The sequence below is a fragment of the Orbicella faveolata genome, unplaced genomic scaffold, assembly GCF_042242905.1.
Source record: "Orbicella faveolata isolate gen_17 unplaced genomic scaffold, um_ofav_v1 contig_46, whole genome shotgun sequence".
Lineage (NCBI taxonomy): Eukaryota > Metazoa > Cnidaria > Anthozoa > Scleractinia > Merulinidae > Orbicella > Orbicella faveolata.
Window position 1 is genome coordinate 24,253,113 of NW_028301576.1, and position 23,712 is coordinate 24,276,824.

The window sequence follows — 23,712 nt, forward strand, 5'->3', positions numbered from 1 at the left end:
ATTTGATTCGCGGCACTAATCTAGACATGCTGAACCTCTGCGATTTCACCTAAATGACCTCACTATGTCTTTACTGTGGGTTAAATTAGCCAATCATGGCGACAAGAGCATGGTAGGCAGTGGCTTTCTAAAGGCCTGCATTGTCCTAAATGGACTGAACAAGAGCTTCCTACATCGAGAATCGATTGAACTTCAAACAAACTAGGCCATAATTATGATTCAGCGAGAACACTCAACAAGCCACGCACATAAATTTCTTCCGCGCTAGCGAATCACAGACAGTTCTGATAGTTAGCTAAGCCGAGAACGCCTAAAATTGATAAAAGAAGGAAATTCTAGCTACTCACGATCAGCGCTTGACCTGATGTTCTTCACTCCGTTCGTAGCCATGTCTTGCTCGCAAATAGCAATGTCCCGGATGTAATTGAATTTCAACGAGCGGGCAAGTACCATATCCAGACTTCAAAAGATTTTTTTCTAAGTCTTTAGCCCCATCAAAGTTCAGACCACAGAACGCCAACAGCAGCTAGAAATGTCTAGTCCATTGCACGTCTAAGCCCTAAATTGATGTGGCTAAAGATCTTTGCTGTCTAAAGCAAGCACAACATTATCGCCACAGTGCAAACGGCCGTACTATTACGGGGCTAAATGTTGACCCGTTTACACATCTCTGGCCCGCCTCACGTACGATAATGGACGACGCTTGCTAGCAAATCGTTAGACTTGCGCCTTCATCGGACTTAATGATGTCCTCGGGCAGACTTCCTTTAGACAGCAAATACAGAACGCTAACCGGTCGGCTCCTTGTCAGAGTCACCGCGCGAACTGAATTCAGACGAGTGTAGCCTGGGCTAGATAAATAACTCACGACTGCCATCGCGGGTCCACGCTCACGCGGGACCTCCGCGACTTGCGTGTGTCGGGTTTTCTTAGCATTTTTTAAGGAAGTTTGGCTGTCTAGCCACATAAAAACACATCTCAGCCTAAGATACACACTTGGCATTCACTTCAACTTATAATAAATAAGCCTTTTAAAGGCTATCCGATGCACCTTAGAAATGCTCTTCTCACAATTCTGCCGGAAATCGACGGGTGCACTCAAAATATGATTCTACAGTTGTCGCAGGAGCAAAAAAATTTGGAACGCTTCACGAATTTGCGTGTCATCCTTGCGCAGGGGCCATGCTAATCTTCTCTGTATCGTTCCAATTTTAGTATATGTGCTGCCGTTAAGCGAGCACGTCTATGGCGTACATCAAACACAATATATATTAGGCTGTGTTCTGCAGCACTGAACCTTGTGGGACTTGCTTAAACTAGCCTTGAGGCTTAGGGCTTTGTTGTAAGCCTATTATTCCCACGCATCTCAACGCATGCGTGTGTGTCTGCAATATTTAATTCAAACTTTCAACAACGTTTCTGACGATTTTCCGAGACTTTTTCCGGACTTGAAGTCAAGTTAAGAAAGTTTAAATTAGTTCTTCAACTGAGTAAATTGGTCCAGGATCAACGACACATTTATTACGGAAATTTACGGAAATTTTTGGAAGCAGTAAATGCGTCACGCAGTGCCGTTGATATTTCGTCGAAGGTCTTCCTACTAGTCAAATTTTTTGGCGCCTACAATTGTATAAGCGTATGGATACCTATGATGGTTTTTTTGATTCGATAATTCTGCTGTTATTTCCAATAAGTCACAAGAAGATTTGGGAAAGTGAACTGCGTCGCGTTGAACGACGTCTCTTTTGTTTGACTTTATGAGCAGTTTGGCACTCTATTCATCCTTTCTGATCCTGTCACGCGGATGATAAATCATACCCAGAGGGGATCACATGGACTGGCGGCCAATAAAATACCATTTAGTGGTATCGTATGTCAGTGGTACGAAAATATATAATGAGTCCAAATGAAAACACGCAGTAAATTTTACAGTCGATGTTATGTTACCATATGTAAGGAGAATTTGCATCGCTTTTTTTGTTTAGCTTTTTTTATTTTTGTAATCTTTTATACAACGCTGAGATAGTCAAGTACTTTGCTCTTTTCCAATGTCATGAGAAACTTCTGGAAACTTTAATATCCTTTCCCATTTCACAATATCATTAATCTCATGCTTTAATACGCTATTTTCAATTTAAATATGGGGTTGATTTTCCAATTAGATCGTCAACGCTACAACTATCCCTCTCAGGAAATGATCTATCTTCATTTTCGCTCTAAATTTCCCGCGTAAACGTTTCAATCACGTTGCACTAGAGGCCGCGTTATCTTTTTCCAGCGGTTGCACACTTGGGACATGCGCATAAGACCTAAATAAGCGTAAATGTGACTAGACGCATTTATGATAGCTTTATAGCAACTTTACATTTGGTCTAGCAAAGTATCGCTTTGCGCAAACTTTACATGGCGCGTAAAGGAACGTGGATCTGGTTTTTCAACTTTAAGCTGCATTAACGCAAGCTTTACGTCCGACGGCGTACGTCTACCTTTACGTGCCTTTACGGGCATGTAAAACTGGCGTAAAGTTGCGTAACGAAACGCAACTTTAAGTTTCTGTAAATCTCTTTTTTTATGCTGTGGTTTTGGACAAACTGAGCTTCACTTTCGCCACATAGCGGCCGAAATGGGCCCATATTCAGAGACCCTAGCTCGGCCTGTGATTTGTTGCTGGGGCCAAACTTGAGAGAATACACCTTATTCCAAAATGGCCGCCATTTTAGTATTCTTTTGTTTACTTGAAAATGAGCCCTTGTTGCCTCGTTTAAGGGAAAATATTCTTTTGAATTTCGAGTTTGAGAGCGAGGCAAACAGGGCTAATTTGCAAGTAAACAAAAGAATACTTAAATGGCGGCCATTTTGGAATAATGCGTATGAAGTGATGTGACTGCATGATCCAAACATTGAATACTCTTCTACTGGATGCCACGCAGTCTTACTGCTGGATGCTCCACGGGAGGAAATATTTGTTTAATATATATATATATATATATATATATATATATATATATATATATATATATATAGGCAATTGTGGAAAACGAGGACGGACAACTTCGAGCGAAAAAAATATATATATACAGTAAAAAGTCTAAGAAATCTAAAAAAAAAAGTTTAAAAATGTAATAAAAATAAACGTTTCGGTCAAAGACCTTCATCAGTTGCAGTGCAAGTGAATAATAAATTACAATAACCTTAAATAAGTTTACAGTATAAAAAATGACATAATATTACAAAGATGATTACATAACAGGGCGTGGTAACACATGAAAACGAAAAAATTAACCAATGATAAACAATCGGTGATTACTAAGCGAGATACTATGACAATGCGGTACAAAACTCAAAAGACACAAACCAAATAAGAATAAATAATCGAATATAATACAAATAAGATTAATGTCAAAAAAGTAACGCGATTCGTCGAGTCAGCCTAAAGTGTGAAGGGACCCGCGTGTAAAATATTCAATGTTCAAAAAAGGCGGTCCCAAAATCCCCAAACAAAGCCCCTGAAACTATGCCGCGGCAAGGCACAACAGGCGCCCTAAACAGGGCCCTTAAACAACAATAATGTAATAAATTCCCCGATGGGGGCCCCTGAGAAAACCTAGCGCTAACAAAGCTAACAAGATCCAAGGTCAGGGCCTTTGAACACCTGAACTAAGATAACCGCCAAATTTGCAAGTTATTTTTGCGCTAATTGTAGTTTATTCTTTTTTTCGAGTGGAATTCCTGACGTTTATTCAAGCCAAAAGGTGCCAGAGAGAACAACTGTGCACTCCAATATGCCTCTTCAGTGATTAAAAGCTTTTCGATGTTACTTGTATTGTTTGCATTTATCTGCACTTGATCAATACACTGGAAAGAAAAGTCGTTTAAGTCGTGCGGTGTTCTGTTGAAATGCACCGCTACCTCACAAGTCTTTTTCTTGGTCAGCATAGCAGACTTGTGGTTGCGAAATCTAACTCTAAAATCTGTTGTTGTAGAGCCAATGTATTGTAAGTTACATTTCTTACACGAAGCCAAATAAATGACATTTTTTGAATCACAGGAAAGTTTCAATCGTATCTTATAGCTCTTGCTATATATTATTGCAGATTATATATTATATATATACACCTTATTCCAAAATGGCCGCCATTTTAGTATTCTTTTGTTTACTTGAAAATGAGCCCTTGTTGCCTTGTTGCAGATTATATATATATATATATATATATATATATATGTATATATATATATATATATATATATGTATATATATATATATATATATATGTATATATATATATATATATATATATATATATATATAATCTGTGCTTTTCCGCACGACACGAATTGCTAAGAAGAGAGCTGTGTAGCGTCACTGTCACGGTCAATTCATTAGTTTAAGATTGAGTGTTTGAGAGTCGCTGATACTGATGAAGAGTGCACACGTTTCGCCGAGGGCTGCTGCCGTCTATCGCGCCCAAATCTGAATTAATCACTTATTGTATATGTCTGAATTGATGAAAACCGTGTTGAAGACTTTGCACCAAAATAGCGGGCATGTTTGTGGAAAATCGCTCAGATAGTGTACATAAATATGGCCATGTCGTACTGAGAGTGCTATCTACCTGGTGTACTCTTAAGGTGGGACTTAACCTAAAAACACAACATGTTTCAAACATTTTCTGGCGGCTAAGAGTTAACTCCAAACCATGGCAAAGTATACATTTTAAAAAGCTCAAAGACCAAAGATCATGAAAAAAATATTTGTGTACCCTACGACTGTATTGTAACCTGACACCGGCTGATTAAATCTGCCACCTGCTTGGGAATGCCAGGGCTTACTTGAGAAAAAATAACTCCTACAAGAACTGATCAAAAGGAATCATTTTTACATTTTACAAAAGAAGACAAATAGCTTGCTGTGACAAGCATAGAGATTTTTGAAAAGTTAAAAACACGTGAAATGATGGCCAGTTAAATCTGATGCAGAAAATCTAGCGTACGTTTCAATACATAACTTCGACAGAATGCACTGGATGGAAAAGCTCTATGCTTATCCCACAGGACGTACTCAGAACAACAAATCCTGAAAATTTCAGCACAATTGAATAAATCCTTCTCAAGATATCTTTTCTCGAAGGCGAAAAGAACTCGTTTTGAGAAAACGAGCTTTAAACTTACAGTAACAGTACTAGTCCAAATAAAACTTCAATACCTTAAGATTCGGGTTCCGTGAAAAACAAAACTTCGAATTTCTTTCAGAATTTTGGGTTAGGTCCCGCCTTAATAGAGGCCGTACCATGCCTATACAAGCCTTTGAAGTCGCTGCAAATGAGTCCAACGAGCCAAACAAAGCTAAATTAGAGCTTAAATTGATCATTTGATTCGCGGCACTAATCTAGACATGCTGAACCTCTGCGATTTCACCTAAATGACCTCACTATGTCTTTACTGTGGGTTAAATTAGCCAATCATGGCGACAAGAGCATGGTAGGCAGTGGCTTTCTAAAGGCCTGCATTGTCCTAAATGGACTGAACAAGAGCTTCCTACATCGAGAATCGATTGAACTTCAAACAAACTAGGCCATAATTATGATTCAGCGAGAACACTCAACAAGCCACGCACATAAATTTCTTCCGCGCTAGCGAATCACAGACAGTTCTGATAGTTAGCTAAGCCGAGAACGCCTAAAATTGATAAAAGAAGGAAATTCTAGCTACTCACGATCAGCGCTTGACCTGATGTTCTTCACTCCGTTCGTAGCCATGTCTTGCTCGCAAATAGCAATGTCCCGGATGTAATTGAATTTCAACGAGCGGGCAAGTACCATATCCAGACTTCAAAAGATTTTTTTCTAAGTCTTTAGCCCCATCAAAGTTCAGACCACAGAACGCCAACAGCAGCTAGAAATGTCTAGTCCATTGCACGTCTAAGCCCTAAATTGATGTGGCTAAAGATCTTTGCTGTCTAAAGCAAGCACAACATTATCGCCACAGTGCAAACGGCCGTACTATTACGGGGCTAAATGTTGACCCGTTTACACATCTCTGGCCCGCCTCACGTACGATAATGGACGACGCTTGCTAGCAAATCGTTAGACTTGCGCCTTCATCGGACTTAATGATGTCCTCGGGCAGACTTCCTTTAGACAGCAAATACAGAACGCTAACCGGTCGGCTCCTTGTCAGAGTCACCGCGCGAACTGAATTCAGACGAGTGTAGCCTGGGCTAGATAAATAACTCACGACTGCCATCGCGGGTCCACGCTCACGCGGGACCTCCGCGACTTGCGTGTGTCGGGTTTTCTTAGCATTTTTTAAGGAAGTTTGGCTGTCTAGCCACATAAAAACACATCTCAGCCTAAGATACACACTTGGCATTCACTTCAACTTATAATAAATAAGCCTTTTAAAGGCTATCCGATGCACCTTAGAAATGCTCTTCTCACAATTCTGCCGGAAATCGACGGGTGCACTCAAAATATGATTCTACAGTTGTCGCAGGAGCAAAAAAATTTGGAACGCTTCACGAATTTGCGTGTCATCCTTGCGCAGGGGCCATGCTAATCTTCTCTGTATCGTTCCAATTTTAGTATATGTGCTGCCGTTAAGCGAGCACGTCTATGGCGTACATCAAACACAATATATATTAGGCTGTGTTCTGCAGCACTGAACCTTGTGGGACTTGCTTAAACTAGCCTTGAGGCTTAGGGCTTTGTTGTAAGCCTATTATTCCCACGCATCTCAACGCATGCGTGTGTGTCTGCAATATTTAATTCAAACTTTCAACAACGTTTCTGACGATTTTCCGAGACTTTTTCCGGACTTGAAGTCAAGTTAAGAAAGTTTAAATTAGTTCTTCAACTGAGTAAATTGGTCCAGGATCAACGACACATTTATTACGGAAATTTACGGAAATTTTTGGAAGCAGTAAATGCGTCACGCAGTGCCGTTGATATTTCGTCGAAGGTCTTCCTACTAGTCAAATTTTTTGGCGCCTACAATTGTATAAGCGTATGGATACCTATGATGGTTTTTTTGATTCGATAATTCTGCTGTTATTTCCAATAAGTCACAAGAAGATTTGGGAAAGTGAACTGCGTCGCGTTGAACGACGTCTCTTTTGTTTGACTTTATGAGCAGTTTGGCACTCTATTCATCCTTTCTGATCCTGTCACGCGGATGATAAATCATACCCAGAGGGGATCACATGGACTGGCGGCCAATAAAATACCATTTAGTGGTATCGTATGTCAGTGGTACGAAAATATATAATGAGTCCAAATGAAAACACGCAGTAAATTTTACAGTCGATGTTATGTTACCATATGTAAGGAGAATTTGCATCGCTTTTTTTGTTTAGCTTTTTTTATTTTTGTAATCTTTTATACAACGCTGAGATAGTCAAGTACTTTGCTCTTTTCCAATGTCATGAGAAACTTCTGGAAACTTTAATATCCTTTCCCATTTCACAATATCATTAATCTCATGCTTTAATACGCTATTTTCAATTTAAATATGGGGTTGATTTTCCAATTAGATCGTCAACGCTACAACTATCCCTCTCAGGAAATGATCTATCTTCATTTTCGCTCTAAATTTCCCGCGTAAACGTTTCAATCACGTTGCACTAGAGGCCGCGTTATCTTTTTCCAGCGGTTGCACACTTGGGACATGCGCATAAGACCTAAATAAGCGTAAATGTGACTAGACGCATTTATGATAGCTTTATAGCAACTTTACATTTGGTCTAGCAAAGTATCGCTTTGCGCAAACTTTACATGGCGCGTAAAGGAACGTGGATCTGGTTTTTCAACTTTAAGCTGCATTAACGCAAGCTTTACGTCCGACGGCGTACGTCTACCTTTACGTGCCTTTACGGGCATGTAAAACTGGCGTAAAGTTGCGTAACGAAACGCAACTTTAAGTTTCTGTAAATCTCTTTTTTTATGCTGTGGTTTTGGACAAACTGAGCTTCACTTTCGCCACATAGCGGCCGAAATGGGCCCATATTCAGAGACCCTAGCTCGGCCTGTGATTTGTTGCTGGGGCCAAACTTGAGAGAATACACCTTATTCCAAAATGGCCGCCATTTTAGTATTCTTTTGTTTACTTGAAAATGAGCCCTTGTTGCCTCGTTTAAGGGAAAATATTCTTTTGAATTTCGAGTTTGAGAGCGAGGCAAACAGGGCTAATTTGCAAGTAAACAAAAGAATACTTAAATGGCGGCCATTTTGGAATAATGCGTATGAAGTGATGTGACTGCATGATCCAAACATTGAATACTCTTCTACTGGATGCCACGCAGTCTTACTGCTGGATGCTCCACGGGAGGAAATATTTGTTTAATATATATATATATATATATATATATATATATATATATATATATATATATATATAGGCAATTGTGGAAAACGAGGACGGACAACTTCGAGCGAAAAAAATATATATATACAGTAAAAAGTCTAAGAAATCTAAAAAAAAAAGTTTAAAAATGTAATAAAAATAAACGTTTCGGTCAAAGACCTTCATCAGTTGCAGTGCAAGTGAATAATAAATTACAATAACCTTAAATAAGTTTACAGTATAAAAAATGACATAATATTACAAAGATGATTACATAACAGGGCGTGGTAACACATGAAAACGAAAAAATTAACCAATGATAAACAATCGGTGATTACTAAGCGAGATACTATGACAATGCGGTACAAAACTCAAAAGACACAAACCAAATAAGAATAAATAATCGAATATAATACAAATAAGATTAATGTCAAAAAAGTAACGCGATTCGTCGAGTCAGCCTAAAGTGTGAAGGGACCCGCGTGTAAAATATTCAATGTTCAAAAAAGGCGGTCCCAAAATCCCCAAACAAAGCCCCTGAAACTATGCCGCGGCAAGGCACAACAGGCGCCCTAAACAGGGCCCTTAAACAACAATAATGTAATAAATTCCCCGATGGGGGCCCCTGAGAAAACCTAGCGCTAACAAAGCTAACAAGATCCAAGGTCAGGGCCTTTGAACACCTGAACTAAGATAACCGCCAAATTTGCAAGTTATTTTTGCGCTAATTGTAGTTTATTCTTTTTTTCGAGTGGAATTCCTGACGTTTATTCAAGCCAAAAGGTGCCAGAGAGAACAACTGTGCACTCCAATATGCCTCTTCAGTGATTAAAAGCTTTTCGATGTTACTTGTATTGTTTGCATTTATCTGCACTTGATCAATACACTGGAAAGAAAAGTCGTTTAAGTCGTGCGGTGTTCTGTTGAAATGCACCGCTACCTCACAAGTCTTTTTCTTGGTCAGCATAGCAGACTTGTGGTTGCGAAATCTAACTCTAAAATCTGTTGTTGTAGAGCCAATGTATTGTAAGTTACATTTCTTACACGAAGCCAAATAAATGACATTTTTTGAATCACAGGAAAGTTTCAATCGTATCTTATAGCTCTTGCTATATATTATTGCAGATTATATATTATATATATACACCTTATTCCAAAATGGCCGCCATTTTAGTATTCTTTTGTTTACTTGAAAATGAGCCCTTATTGCCTTGTTGCAGATTATATATATATATATATATATATATATATGTATATATATATATATATATATATATATGTATATATATATATATATATATATGTATATATATATATATATATATATATATATATATATATAATCTGTGCTTTTCCGCACGACACGAATTGCTAAGAAGAGAGCTGTGTAGCGTCACTGTCACGGTCAATTCATTAGTTTAAGATTGAGTGTTTGAGAGTCGCTGATACTGATGAAGAGTGCACACGTTTCGCCGAGGGCTGCTGCCGTCTATCGCGCCCAAATCTGAATTAATCACTTATTGTATATGTCTGAATTGATGAAAACCGTGTTGAAGACTTTGCACCAAAATAGCGGGCATGTTTGTGGAAAATCGCTCAGATAGTGTACATAAATATGGCCATGTCGTACTGAGAGTGCTATCTACCTGGTGTACTCTTAAGGTGGGACTTAACCTAAAAACACAACATGTTTCAAACATTTTCTGGCGGCTAAGAGTTAACTCCAAACCATGGCAAAGTATACATTTTAAAAAGCTCAAAGACCAAAGATCATGAAAAAAATATTTGTGTACCCTACGACTGTATTGTAACCTGACACCGGCTGATTAAATCTGCCACCTGCTTGGGAATGCCAGGGCTTACTTGAGAAAAAATAACTCCTACAAGAACTGATCAAAAGGAATCATTTTTACATTTTACAAAAGAAGACAAATAGCTTGCTGTGACAAGCATAGAGATTTTTGAAAAGTTAAAAACACGTGAAATGATGGCCAGTTAAATCTGATGCAGAAAATCTAGCGTACGTTTCAATACATAACTTCGACAGAATGCACTGGATGGAAAAGCTCTATGCTTATCCCACAGGACGTACTCAGAACAACAAATCCTGAAAATTTCAGCACAATTGAATAAATCCTTCTCAAGATATCTTTTCTCGAAGGCGAAAAGAACTCGTTTTGAGAAAACGAGCTTTAAACTTACAGTAACAGTACTAGTCCAAATAAAACTTCAATACCTTAAGATTCGGGTTCCGTGAAAAACAAAACTTCGAATTTCTTTCAGAATTTTGGGTTAGGTCCCGCCTTAATAGAGGCCGTACCATGCCTATACAAGCCTTTGAAGTCGCTGCAAATGAGTCCAACGAGCCAAACAAAGCTAAATTAGAGCTTAAATTGATCATTTGATTCGCGGCACTAATCTAGACATGCTGAACCTCTGCGATTTCACCTAAATGACCTCACTATGTCTTTACTGTGGGTTAAATTAGCCAATCATGGCGACAAGAGCATGGTAGGCAGTGGCTTTCTAAAGGCCTGCATTGTCCTAAATGGACTGAACAAGAGCTTCCTACATCGAGAATCGATTGAACTTCAAACAAACTAGGCCATAATTATGATTCAGCGAGAACACTCAACAAGCCACGCACATAAATTTCTTCCGCGCTAGCGAATCACAGACAGTTCTGATAGTTAGCTAAGCCGAGAACGCCTAAAATTGATAAAAGAAGGAAATTCTAGCTACTCACGATCAGCGCTTGACCTGATGTTCTTCACTCCGTTCGTAGCCATGTCTTGCTCGCAAATAGCAATGTCCCGGATGTAATTGAATTTCAACGAGCGGGCAAGTACCATATCCAGACTTCAAAAGATTTTTTTCTAAGTCTTTAGCCCCATCAAAGTTCAGACCACAGAACGCCAACAGCAGCTAGAAATGTCTAGTCCATTGCACGTCTAAGCCCTAAATTGATGTGGCTAAAGATCTTTGCTGTCTAAAGCAAGCACAACATTATCGCCACAGTGCAAACGGCCGTACTATTACGGGGCTAAATGTTGACCCGTTTACACATCTCTGGCCCGCCTCACGTACGATAATGGACGACGCTTGCTAGCAAATCGTTAGACTTGCGCCTTCATCGGACTTAATGATGTCCTCGGGCAGACTTCCTTTAGACAGCAAATACAGAACGCTAACCGGTCGGCTCCTTGTCAGAGTCACCGCGCGAACTGAATTCAGACGAGTGTAGCCTGGGCTAGATAAATAACTCACGACTGCCATCGCGGGTCCACGCTCACGCGGGACCTCCGCGACTTGCGTGTGTCGGGTTTTCTTAGCATTTTTTAAGGAAGTTTGGCTGTCTAGCCACATAAAAACACATCTCAGCCTAAGATACACACTTGGCATTCACTTCAACTTATAATAAATAAGCCTTTTAAAGGCTATCCGATGCACCTTAGAAATGCTCTTCTCACAATTCTGCCGGAAATCGACGGGTGCACTCAAAATATGATTCTACAGTTGTCGCAGGAGCAAAAAAATTTGGAACGCTTCACGAATTTGCGTGTCATCCTTGCGCAGGGGCCATGCTAATCTTCTCTGTATCGTTCCAATTTTAGTATATGTGCTGCCGTTAAGCGAGCACGTCTATGGCGTACATCAAACACAATATATATTAGGCTGTGTTCTGCAGCACTGAACCTTGTGGGACTTGCTTAAACTAGCCTTGAGGCTTAGGGCTTTGTTGTAAGCCTATTATTCCCACGCATCTCAACGCATGCGTGTGTGTCTGCAATATTTAATTCAAACTTTCAACAACGTTTCTGACGATTTTCCGAGACTTTTTCCGGACTTGAAGTCAAGTTAAGAAAGTTTAAATTAGTTCTTCAACTGAGTAAATTGGTCCAGGATCAACGACACATTTATTACGGAAATTTACGGAAATTTTTGGAAGCAGTAAATGCGTCACGCAGTGCCGTTGATATTTCGTCGAAGGTCTTCCTACTAGTCAAATTTTTTGGCGCCTACAATTGTATAAGCGTATGGATACCTATGATGGTTTTTTTGATTCGATAATTCTGCTGTTATTTCCAATAAGTCACAAGAAGATTTGGGAAAGTGAACTGCGTCGCGTTGAACGACGTCTCTTTTGTTTGACTTTATGAGCAGTTTGGCACTCTATTCATCCTTTCTGATCCTGTCACGCGGATGATAAATCATACCCAGAGGGGATCACATGGACTGGCGGCCAATAAAATACCATTTAGTGGTATCGTATGTCAGTGGTACGAAAATATATAATGAGTCCAAATGAAAACACGCAGTAAATTTTACAGTCGATGTTATGTTACCATATGTAAGGAGAATTTGCATCGCTTTTTTTGTTTAGCTTTTTTTATTTTTGTAATCTTTTATACAACGCTGAGATAGTCAAGTACTTTGCTCTTTTCCAATGTCATGAGAAACTTCTGGAAACTTTAATATCCTTTCCCATTTCACAATATCATTAATCTCATGCTTTAATACGCTATTTTCAATTTAAATATGGGGTTGATTTTCCAATTAGATCGTCAACGCTACAACTATCCCTCTCAGGAAATGATCTATCTTCATTTTCGCTCTAAATTTCCCGCGTAAACGTTTCAATCACGTTGCACTAGAGGCCGCGTTATCTTTTTCCAGCGGTTGCACACTTGGGACATGCGCATAAGACCTAAATAAGCGTAAATGTGACTAGACGCATTTATGATAGCTTTATAGCAACTTTACATTTGGTCTAGCAAAGTATCGCTTTGCGCAAACTTTACATGGCGCGTAAAGGAACGTGGATCTGGTTTTTCAACTTTAAGCTGCATTAACGCAAGCTTTACGTCCGACGGCGTACGTCTACCTTTACGTGCCTTTACGGGCATGTAAAACTGGCGTAAAGTTGCGTAACGAAACGCAACTTTAAGTTTCTGTAAATCTCTTTTTTTATGCTGTGGTTTTGGACAAACTGAGCTTCACTTTCGCCACATAGCGGCCGAAATGGGCCCATATTCAGAGACCCTAGCTCGGCCTGTGATTTGTTGCTGGGGCCAAACTTGAGAGAATACACCTTATTCCAAAATGGCCGCCATTTTAGTATTCTTTTGTTTACTTGAAAATGAGCCCTTGTTGCCTCGTTTAAGGGAAAATATTCTTTTGAATTTCGAGTTTGAGAGCGAGGCAAACAGGGCTAATTTGCAAGTAAACAAAAGAATACTTAAATGGCGGCCATTTTGGAATAATGCGTATGAAGTGATGTGACTGCATGATCCAAACATTGAATACTCTTCTACTGGATGCCACGCAGTCTTACTGCTGGATGCTCCACGGGAGGAAATATTTGTTTAATATATATATATATATATATATATATATATATATATATATATATATATATATAGGCAATTGTGGAAAACGAGGACGGACAACTTCGAGCGAAAAAAATATATATATACAGTAAAAAGTCTAAGAAATCTAAAAAAAAAAGTTTAAAAATGTAATAAAAATAAACGTTTCGGTCAAAGACCTTCATCAGTTGCAGTGCAAGTGAATAATAAATTACAATAACCTTAAATAAGTTTACAGTATAAAAAATGACATAATATTACAAAGATGATTACATAACAGGGCGTGGTAACACATGAAAACGAAAAAATTAACCAATGATAAACAATCGGTGATTACTAAGCGAGATACTATGACAATGCGGTACAAAACTCAAAAGACACAAACCAAATAAGAATAAATAATCGAATATAATACAAATAAGATTAATGTCAAAAAAGTAACGCGATTCGTCGAGTCAGCCTAAAGTGTGAAGGGACCCGCGTGTAAAATATTCAATGTTCAAAAAAGGCGGTCCCAAAATCCCCAAACAAAGCCCCTGAAACTATGCCGCGGCAAGGCACAACAGGCGCCCTAAACAGGGCCCTTAAACAACAATAATGTAATAAATTCCCCGATGGGGGCCCCTGAGAAAACCTAGCGCTAACAAAGCTAACAAGATCCAAGGTCAGGGCCTTTGAACACCTGAACTAAGATAACCGCCAAATTTGCAAGTTATTTTTGCGCTAATTGTAGTTTATTCTTTTTTTCGAGTGGAATTCCTGACGTTTATTCAAGCCAAAAGGTGCCAGAGAGAACAACTGTGCACTCCAATATGCCTCTTCAGTGATTAAAAGCTTTTCGATGTTACTTGTATTGTTTGCATTTATCTGCACTTGATCAATACACTGGAAAGAAAAGTCGTTTAAGTCGTGCGGTGTTCTGTTGAAATGCACCGCTACCTCACAAGTCTTTTTCTTGGTCAGCATAGCAGACTTGTGGTTGCGAAATCTAACTCTAAAATCTGTTGTTGTAGAGCCAATGTATTGTAAGTTACATTTCTTACACGAAGCCAAATAAATGACATTTTTTGAATCACAGGAAAGTTTCAATCGTATCTTATAGCTCTTGCTATATATTATTGCAGATTATATATTATATATATACACCTTATTCCAAAATGGCCGCCATTTTAGTATTCTTTTGTTTACTTGAAAATGAGCCCTTGTTGCCTTGTTGCAGATTATATATATATATATATATATATATATGTATATATATATATATATATATATATGTATATATATATATATATATATATGTATATATATATATATATATATATATATATATATATAATCTGTGCTTTTCCGCACGACACGAATTGCTAAGAAGAGAGCTGTGTAGCGTCACTGTCACGGTCAATTCATTAGTTTAAGATTGAGTGTTTGAGAGTCGCTGATACTGATGAAGAGTGCACACGTTTCGCCGAGGGCTGCTGCCGTCTATCGCGCCCAAATCTGAATTAATCACTTATTGTATATGTCTGAATTGATGAAAACCGTGTTGAAGACTTTGCACCAAAATAGCGGGCATGTTTGTGGAAAATCGCTCAGATAGTGTACATAAATATGGCCATGTCGTACTGAGAGTGCTATCTACCTGGTGTACTCTTAAGGTGGGACTTAACCTAAAAACACAACATGTTTCAAACATTTTCTGGCGGCTAAGAGTTAACTCCAAACCATGGCAAAGTATACATTTTAAAAAGCTCAAAGACCAAAGATCATGAAAAAAATATTTGTGTACCCTACGACTGTATTGTAACCTGACACCGGCTGATTAAATCTGCCACCTGCTTGGGAATGCCAGGGCTTACTTGAGAAAAAATAACTCCTACAAGAACTGATCAAAAGGAATCATTTTTACATTTTACAAAAGAAGACAAATAGCTTGCTGTGACAAGCATAGAGATTTTTGAAAAGTTAAAAACACGTGAAATGATGGCCAGTTAAATCTGATGCAGAAAATCTAGCGTACGTTTCAATACATAACTTCGACAGAATGCACTGGATGGAAAAGCTCTATGCTTATCCCACAGGACGTACTCAGAACAACAAATCCTGAAAATTTCAGCACAATTGAATAAATCCTTCTCAAGATATCTTTTCTCGAAGGCGAAAAGAACTCGTTTTGAGAAAACGAGCTTTAAACTTACAGTAACAGTACTAGTCCAAATAAAACTTCAATACCTTAAGATTCGGGTTCCGTGAAAAACAAAACTTCGAATTTCTTTCAGAATTTTGGGTTAGGTCCCGCCTTAATAGAGGCCGTACCATGCCTATACAAGCCTTTGAAGTCGCTGCAAATGAGTCCAACGAGCCAAACAAAGCTAAATTAGAGCTTAAATTGATCATTTGATTCGCGGCACTAATCTAGACATGCTGAACCTCTGCGATTTCACCTAAATGACCTCACTATGTCTTTACTGTGGGTTAAATTAGCCAATCATGGCGACAAGAGCATGGTAGGCAGTGGCTTTCTAAAGGCCTGCATTGTCCTAAATGGACTGAACAAGAGCTTCCTACATCGAGAATCGATTGAACTTCAAACAAACTAGGCCATAATTATGATTCAGCGAGAACACTCAACAAGCCACGCACATAAATTTCTTCCGCGCTAGCGAATCACAGACAGTTCTGATAGTTAGCTAAGCCGAGAACGCCTAAAATTGATAAAAGAAGGAAATTCTAGCTACTCACGATCAGCGCTTGACCTGATGTTCTTCACTCCGTTCGTAGCCATGTCTTGCTCGCAAATAGCAATGTCCCGGATGTAATTGAATTTCAACGAGCGGGCAAGTACCATATCCAGACTTCAAAAGATTTTTTTCTAAGTCTTTAGCCCCATCAAAGTTCAGACCACAGAACGCCAACAGCAGCTAGAAATGTCTAGTCCATTGCACGTCTAAGCCCTAAATTGATGTGGCTAAAGATCTTTGCTGTCTAAAGCAAGCACAACATTATCGCCACAGTGCAAACGGCCGTACTATTACGGGGCTAAATGTTGACCCGTTTACACATCTCTGGCCCGCCTCACGTACGATAATGGACGACGCTTGCTAGCAAATCGTTAGACTTGCGCCTTCATCGGACTTAATGATGTCCTCGGGCAGACTTCCTTTAGACAGCAAATACAGAACGCTAACCGGTCGGCTCCTTGTCAGAGTCACCGCGCGAACTGAATTCAGACGAGTGTAGCCTGGGCTAGATAAATAACTCACGACTGCCATCGCGGGTCCACGCTCACGCGGGACCTCCGCGACTTGCGTGTGTCGGGTTTTCTTAGCATTTTTTAAGGAAGTTTGGCTGTCTAGCCACATAAAAACACATCTCAGCCTAAGATACACACTTGGCATTCACTTCAACTTATAATAAATAAGCCTTTTAAAGGCTATCCGATGCACCTTAGAAATGCTCTTCTCACAATTCTGCCGGAAATCGACGGGTGCACTCAAAATATGATTCTACAGTTGTCGCAGGAGCAAAAAAATTTGGAACGCTTCACGAATTTGCGTGTCATCCTTGCGCAGGGGCCATGCTAATCTTCTCTGTATCGTTCCAATTTTAGTATATGTGCTGCCGTTAAGCGAGCACGTCTATGGCGTACATCAAACACAATATATATTAGGCTGTGTTCTGCAGCACTGAACCTTGTGGGACTTGCTTAAACTAGCCTTGAGGCTTAGGGCTTTGTTGTAAGCCTATTATTCCCACGCATCTCAACGCATGCGTGTGTGTCTGCAATATTTAATTCAAACTTTCAACAACGTTTCTGACGATTTTCCGAGACTTTTTCCGGACTTGAAGTCAAGTTAAGAAAGTTTAAATTAGTTCTTCAACTGAGTAAATTGGTCCAGGATCAACGACACATTTATTACGGAAATTTACGGAAATTTTTGGAAGCAGTAAATGCGTCACGCAGTGCCGTTGATATTTCGTCGAAGGTCTTCCTACTAGTCAAATTTTTTGGCGCCTACAATTGTATAAGCGTATGGATACCTATGATGGTTTTTTTGATTCGATAATTCTGCTGTTATTTCCAATAAGTCACAAGAAGATTTGGGAAAGTGAACTGCGTCGCGTTGAACGACGTCTCTTTTGTTTGACTTTATGAGCAGTTTGGCACTCTATTCATCCTTTCTGATCCTGTCACGCGGATGATAAATCATACCCAGAGGGGATCACATGGACTGGCGGCCAATAAAATACCATTTAGTGGTATCGTATGTCAGTGGTACGAAAATATATAATGAGTCCAAATGAAAACACGCAGTAAATTTTACAGTCGATGTTATGTTACCATATGTAAGGAGAATTTGCATCGCTTTTTTTGTTTAGCTTTTTTTATTTTTGTAATCTTTTATACAACGCTGAGATAGTCAAGTACTTTGCTCTTTTCCAATGTCATGAGAAACTTCTGGAAACTTTAATATCCTTTCCCATTTCACAATATCATTAATCTCATGCTTTAATACGCTATTTTCAATTTAAATATGGGGTTGATTTTCCAATTAGATCGTCAACGCTACAACTATCCCTCTCAGGAAATGATCTATCTTCATTTTCGCTCTAAATTTCCCGCGTAAACGTTTCAATCACGTTGCACTAGAGGCCGCGTTATCTTTTTCCAGCGGTTGCACACTTGGGACATGCGCATAAGACCTAAATAAGCGTAAATGTGACTAGACGCATTTATGATAGCTTTATAGCAACTTTACATTTGGTCTAGCAAAGTATCGCTTTGCGCAAACTTTACATGGCGCGTAAAGGAACGTGGATCTGGTTTTTCAACTTTAAGCTGCATTAACGCAAGCTTTACGTCCGACGGCGTACGTCTACCTTTACGTGCCTTTACGGGCATGTAAAACTGGCGTAAAGTTGCGTAACGAAACGCAACTTTAAGTTTCTGTAAATCTCTTTTTTTATGCTGTGGTTTTGGACAAACTGAGCTTCACTTTCGCCACATAGCGGCCGAAATGGGCCCATATTCAGAGACCCTAGCTCGGCCTGTGATTTGTTGCTGGGGCCAAACTTGAGAGAATACACCTTATTCCAAAATGGCCGCCATTTTAGTATTCTTTTGTTTACTTGAAAATGAGCCCTTGTTGCCTCGTTTAAGGGAAAATATTCTTTTGAATTTCGAGTTTGAGAGCGAGGCAAACAGGGCTAATTTGCAAGTAAACAAAAGAATACTTAAATGGCGGCCATTTTGGAATAATGCGTATGAAGTGATGTGACTGCATGATCCAAACATTGAATACTCTTCTACTGGATGCCACGCAGTCTTACTGCTGGATGCTCCACGGGAGGAAATATTTGTTTAATATATATATATATATATATATATATATATATATATATATATATATATATATATAGGCAATTGTGGAAAACGAGGACGGACAACTTCGAGCGAAAAAAATATATATATACAGTAAAAAGTCTAAGAAATCTAAAAAAAAAAGTTTAAAAATGTAATAAAAATAAACGTTTCGGTCAAAGACCTTCATCAGTTGCAGTGCAAGTGAATAATAAATTACAATAACCTTAAATAAGTTTACAGTATAAAAAATGACATAATATTACAAAGATGATTACATAACAGGGCGTGGTAACACATGAAAACGAAAAAATTAACCAATGATAAACAATCGGTGATTACTAAGCGAGATACTATGACAATGCGGTACAAAACTCAAAAGACACAAACCAAATAAGAATAAATAATCGAATATAATACAAATAAGATTAATGTCAAAAAAGTAACGCGATTCGTCGAGTCAGCCTAAAGTGTGAAGGGACCCGCGTGTAAAATATTCAATGTTCAAAAAAGGCGGTCCCAAAATCCCCAAACAAAGCCCCTGAAACTATGCCGCGGCAAGGCACAACAGGCGCCCTAAACAGGGCCCTTAAACAACAATAATGTAATAAATTCCCCGATGGGGGCCCCTGAGAAAACCTAGCGCTAACAAAGCTAACAAGATCCAAGGTCAGGGCCTTTGAACACCTGAACTAAGATAACCGCCAAATTTGCAAGTTATTTTTGCGCTAATTGTAGTTTATTCTTTTTTTCGAGTGGAATTCCTGACGTTTATTCAAGCCAAAAGGTGCCAGAGAGAACAACTGTGCACTCCAATATGCCTCTTCAGTGATTAAAAGCTTTTCGATGTTACTTGTATTGTTTGCATTTATCTGCACTTGATCAATACACTGGAAAGAAAAGTCGTTTAAGTCGTGCGGTGTTCTGTTGAAATGCACCGCTACCTCACAAGTCTTTTTCTTGGTCAGCATAGCAGACTTGTGGTTGCGAAATCTAACTCTAAAATCTGTTGTTGTAGAGCCAATGTATTGTAAGTTACATTTCTTACACGAAGCCAAATAAATGACATTTTTTGAATCACAGGAAAGTTTCAATCGTATCTTATAGCTCTTGCTATATATTATTGCAGATTATATATTATATATATACACCTTATTCCAAAATGGCCGCCATTTTAGTATTCTTTTGTTTACTTGAAAATGAGCCCTTGTTGCCTTGTTGCAGATTATATATATATATATATATATATATATATGTATATATATATATATATATATATATGTATATATATATATATATATATATGTATATATATATATATATATATATATATATATATAATCTGTGCTTTTCCGCACGACACGAATTGCTAAGAAGAGAGCTGTGTAGCGTCACTGTCACGGTCAATTCATTAGTTTAAGATTGAGTGTTTGAGAGTCGCTGATACTGATGAAGAGTGCACACGTTTCGCCGAGGGCTGCTGCCGTCTATCGCGCCCAAATCTGAATTAATCACTTATTGTATATGTCTGAATTGATGAAAACCGTGTTGAAGACTTTGCACCAAAATAGCGGGCATGTTTGTGGAAAATCGCTCAGATAGTGTACATAAATATGGCCATGTCGTACTGAGAGTGCTATCTACCTGGTGTACTCTTAAGGTGGGACTTAACCTAAAAACACAACATGTTTCAAACATTTTCTGGCGGCTAAGAGTTAACTCCAAACCATGGCAAAGTATACATTTTAAAAAGCTCAAAGACCAAAGATCATGAAAAAAATATTTGTGTACCCTACGACTGTATTGTAACCTGACACCGGCTGATTAAATCTGCCACCTGCTTGGGAATGCCAGGGCTTACTTGAGAAAAAATAACTCCTACAAGAACTGATCAAAAGGAATCATTTTTACATTTTACAAAAGAAGACAAATAGCTTGCTGTGACAAGCATAGAGATTTTTGAAAAGTTAAAAACACGTGAAATGATGGCCAGTTAAATCTGATGCAGAAAATCTAGCGTACGTTTCAATACATAACTTCGACAGAATGCACTGGATGGAAAAGCTCTATGCTTATCCCACAGGACGTACTCAGAACAACAAATCCTGAAAATTTCAGCACAATTGAATAAATCCTTCTCAAGATATCTTTTCTCGAAGGCGAAAAGAACTCGTTTTGAGAAAACGAGCTTTAAACTTACAGTAACAGTACTAGTCCAAATAAAACTTCAATACCTTAAGATTCGGGTTCCGTGAAAAACAAAACTTCGAATTTCTTTCAGAATTTTGGGTTAGGTCCCGCCTTAATAGAGGCCGTACCATGCCTATACAAGCCTTTGAAGTCGCTGCAAATGAGTCCAACGAGCCAAACAAAGCTAAATTAGAGCTTAAATTGATCATTTGATTCGCGGCACTAATCTAGACATGCTGAACCTCTGCGATTTCACCTAAATGACCTCACTATGTCTTTACTGTGGGTTAAATTAGCCAATCATGGCGACAAGAGCATGGTAGGCAGTGGCTTTCTAAAGGCCTGCATTGTCCTAAATGGACTGAACAAGAGCTTCCTACATCGAGAATCGATTGAACTTCAAACAAACTAGGCCATAATTATGATTCAGCGAGAACACTCAACAAGCCACGCACATAAATTTCTTCCGCGCTAGCGAATCACAGACAGTTCTGATAGTTAGCTAAGCCGAGAACGCCTAAAATTGATAAAAGAAGGAAATTCTAGCTACTCACGATCAGCGCTTGACCTGATGTTCTTCACTCCGTTCGTAGCCATGTCTTGCTCGCAAATAGCAATGTCCCGGATGTAATTGAATTTCAACGAGCGGGCAAGTACCATATCCAGACTTCAAAAGATTTTTTTCTAAGTCTTTAGCCCCATCAAAGTTCAGACCACAGAACGCCAACAGCAGCTAGAAATGTCTAGTCCATTGCACGTCTAAGCCCTAAATTGATGTGGCTAAAGATCTTTGCTGTCTAAAGCAAGCACAACATTATCGCCACAGTGCAAACGGCCGTACTATTACGGGGCTAAATGTTGACCCGTTTACACATCTCTGGCCCGCCTCACGTACGATAATGGACGACGCTTGCTAGCAAATCGTTAGACTTGCGCCTTCATCGGACTTAATGATGTCCTCGGGCAGACTTCCTTTAGACAGCAAATACAGAACGCTAACCGGTCGGCTCCTTGTCAGAGTCACCGCGCGAACTGAATTCAGACGAGTGTAGCCTGGGCTAGATAAATAACTCACGACTGCCATCGCGGGTCCACGCTCACGCGGGACCTCCGCGACTTGCGTGTGTCGGGTTTTCTTAGCATTTTTTAAGGAAGTTTGGCTGTCTAGCCACATAAAAACACATCTCAGCCTAAGATACACACTTGGCATTCACTTCAACTTATAATAAATAAGCCTTTTAAAGGCTATCCGATGCACCTTAGAAATGCTCTTCTCACAATTCTGCCGGAAATCGACGGGTGCACTCAAAATATGATTCTACAGTTGTCGCAGGAGCAAAAAAATTTGGAACGCTTCACGAATTTGCGTGTCATCCTTGCGCAGGGGCCATGCTAATCTTCTCTGTATCGTTCCAATTTTAGTATATGTGCTGCCGTTAAGCGAGCACGTCTATGGCGTACATCAAACACAATATATATTAGGCTGTGTTCTGCAGCACTGAACCTTGTGGGACTTGCTTAAACTAGCCTTGAGGCTTAGGGCTTTGTTGTAAGCCTATTATTCCCACGCATCTCAACGCATGCGTGTGTGTCTGCAATATTTAATTCAAACTTTCAACAACGTTTCTGACGATTTTCCGAGACTTTTTCCGGACTTGAAGTCAAGTTAAGAAAGTTTAAATTAGTTCTTCAACTGAGTAAATTGGTCCAGGATCAACGACACATTTATTACGGAAATTTACGGAAATTTTTGGAAGCAGTAAATGCGTCACGCAGTGCCGTTGATATTTCGTCGAAGGTCTTCCTACTAGTCAAATTTTTTGGCGCCTACAATTGTATAAGCGTATGGATACCTATGATGGTTTTTTTGATTCGATAATTCTGCTGTTATTTCCAATAAGTCACAAGAAGATTTGGGAAAGTGAACTGCGTCGCGTTGAACGACGTCTCTTTTGTTTGACTTTATGAGCAGTTTGGCACTCTATTCATCCTTTCTGATCCTGTCACGCGGATGATAAATCATACCCAGAGGGGATCACATGGACTGGCGGCCAATAAAATACCATTTAGTGGTATCGTATGTCAGTGGTACGAAAATATATAATGAGTCCAAATGAAAACACGCAGTAAATTTTACAGTCGATGTTATGTTACCATATGTAAGGAGAATTTGCATCGCTTTTTTTGTTTAGCTTTTTTTATTTTTGTAATCTTTTATACAACGCTGAGATAGTCAAGTACTTTGCTCTTTTCCAATGTCATGAGAAACTTCTGGAAACTTTAATATCCTTTCCCATTTCACAATATCATTAATCTCATGCTTTAATACGCTATTTTCAATTTAAATATGGGGTTGATTTTCCAATTAGATCGTCAACGCTACAACTATCCCTCTCAGGAAATGATCTATCTTCATTTTCGCTCTAAATTTCCCGCGTAAACGTTTCAATCACGTTG

General features: G+C 39.1%; 5 non-coding genes across 5 annotated transcripts; all 5 read right to left on the minus strand.

The window, feature by feature from the left end:
- Positions 1 to 1,132: 1,132 nt before the first annotated feature.
- LOC149099029 (U6 spliceosomal RNA) lies at positions 1,133 to 1,241 on the minus strand. Its single transcript, XR_016204008.1, has one exon. It is a non-coding gene; the product is annotated as a U6 spliceosomal RNA (small nuclear RNA).
- Positions 1,242 to 6,498: 5,257 nt separating this feature from the next.
- LOC149099030 (U6 spliceosomal RNA) lies at positions 6,499 to 6,607 on the minus strand. Its single transcript, XR_016204009.1, has one exon. It is a non-coding gene; the product is annotated as a U6 spliceosomal RNA (small nuclear RNA).
- Positions 6,608 to 11,868: 5,261 nt separating this feature from the next.
- Positions 11,869 to 11,977, minus strand: LOC149099031 (U6 spliceosomal RNA). The gene has a single exon (XR_016204010.1). It is a non-coding gene; the product is annotated as a U6 spliceosomal RNA (small nuclear RNA).
- A 5,253-nt stretch (positions 11,978 to 17,230) lies between these two features.
- LOC149099032 (U6 spliceosomal RNA) lies at positions 17,231 to 17,339 on the minus strand. The gene has a single exon (XR_016204011.1). It is a non-coding gene; the product is annotated as a U6 spliceosomal RNA (small nuclear RNA).
- A 5,255-nt stretch (positions 17,340 to 22,594) lies between these two features.
- Positions 22,595 to 22,703, minus strand: LOC149099033 (U6 spliceosomal RNA). Its single transcript, XR_016204012.1, has one exon. It is a non-coding gene; the product is annotated as a U6 spliceosomal RNA (small nuclear RNA).
- Positions 22,704 to 23,712: the final 1,009 nt, after the last annotated feature.